Raw genomic sequence first — 2,025 nt, 5'->3', positions numbered from 1 at the left:
ATTACATGTCTGGTTACACATTCTTGACAGCTATTTAGAGCTCTGACCGCCTTTGCAAAGACAATGCCCAGTTTGTTGGTCCAAACAAAGGCAAACAGGCTCAACCCCAAGTGTGATTCTGTGCGCCATTTTGGAATGTCAGGGATCATTGTGTGTGATGTGCACTTAAATTCATTCAAGACGAAGAAAAAGAAAACCTTGGAGAGTATTCCCAGATTTGCCTGCTCATTTCAGATGTATTTAATATGTTACACACACACACACGCACGCACACACACACACACAAACACCACATGATCCAAACTTTACCAAACACCTACTTCCCTTACACGGTATTAAAGTGCAAGAGACAGTTGATAAAAGAAGTGAGTTGTAGCCGCAGCTCTGCAGGGACTTGGATGCTGCTTGGGTTTTGGTGCCTCTGAAGTAACTGTGGTGGCACCCAGGAGGGGAAAAGACCGTGTTGACCCCTGACACTGCCTCTGATTCTGACAGGGCAGTGGGGCTGGGGGGCGAGGCAAGTAATAAAGTATGGCTAACACAGAGGCGGATCCCATTTCTAGAAGGCAGGGCTACCTTTATGAACAGGCAAAGGGGCAGTGGCCTGAAAATTGTGCATTGATGATCTCTAGTGCCACTATTACCTATTCATCCCTGTCTTACCTCTGCTGCTATAACCGAATACCACAGGTTGGATAGCTTATAACCAGCAGAAATTTATTTCTTACAGTGCTGGAGGCTGGAAGTCAGATCAAGGTTCTGATGAGGGCCTCTTTCCAGGTTGCAAACTGCTGACTTACTGTGTCCCCAAGGCAGAAAGGGCAGAGAGAGCGGAAGCAAGGGCTCTCGTGTCTTTTTTTTTTTTTTTTTTAATTTATTTATTATTTATTTATTTATTTATTTTTGGCTGTGTTGGGTCTTCGTTTCTGTGCGAGGGCTTTCTCTAGTTGCGGCGAGCGGGGGCCACTCTTCATTGCGGTGCGCGGGCCTCTCACTGCCGTGGCCTCTCTTGTTGCGGAGCACAAGCTCCAGACGCGCAGGCTCAGTAGTTGTGGCTCACGGGCTTAGTTGCTCCGCGGCATGTGGGATCTTCCCGGACCAGGGCTCGAACCCGTGTCCCCTGCATTGGCAGGCAGATTCTCAACCACTGCGCCACCAGGGAAGCCCTCTCATGTCTTTTTATTAGGGCGCTAACCCTATCCACGAGGCTCCACCTTTGTGACCTAGTTGCCTTCCAAAGGTATTGCCCCCCAAAACCATCACTCTGACGTTAGGATTTCAACATGTGAATTTTTCAGGGACACAAACATTCAGTCCATAGCAACCCCTTAGGGTGAGCCCTGCTTTCCTTCTTTCATCAGTTTTAAAGTACACATATTACTGGCAGGGAAAATATATTAAATTCCTAACATTTTAATGCAAATTAGTGTCTTGGATGATTTTCTATACAGGAGAAAGTAGGCTACTTGGCAACTCTGATGTTCAAGTTAAGTGAGAGGCAGGCGGACAGAGGAGAACGAGTGAAAAGTTCAAACAAAAAGGGAGCGTATGCTAAGTGATCAGAAAGCTAGTTAACTGGTTTGACCAAGCACCAGAGTCTCCACTGGGTGTGGGCTATGAGGCTGATGAAAAAGGGCCCTCAGTTAAGCCTGCTGGGAGTGGCCATGAGGAGGCAATTTACCCACAAATGTACCCTCTTTCCCATTCCCTACTTACTTTGTTTCGGAGACAAAGAATGTGTTTTTAAAATGAAGTAGAGAGTACTGAATCAAGTTGGCCAACTGAAGAACAGAAGACATGTTTTATCCCTCTCTCCATTAAAGAAATAACTAAAATAGAACAACAACAACACAAAAAAACACAAGAAAGAAATTTCAGTAGTCCAGAAATTTTAGGAATTCCTAGTAGACAAAGAATGAATAAGACTGCATTGGTAGCAAAACAAGAACAGGAAAATCTTGTTTAAAATTCAGGGCCACAAAAGCAATTCTAAAATTTCTCCACACTCAGCATAAATGATTACAA

This window comes from Eschrichtius robustus, chromosome 15, assembly GCF_028021215.1.
Source record: "Eschrichtius robustus isolate mEscRob2 chromosome 15, mEscRob2.pri, whole genome shotgun sequence".
NCBI classification, from domain to species: Eukaryota; Metazoa; Chordata; class Mammalia; order Artiodactyla; family Eschrichtiidae; genus Eschrichtius; species Eschrichtius robustus.
This window is presented reverse-complemented; position numbering follows the sequence as displayed.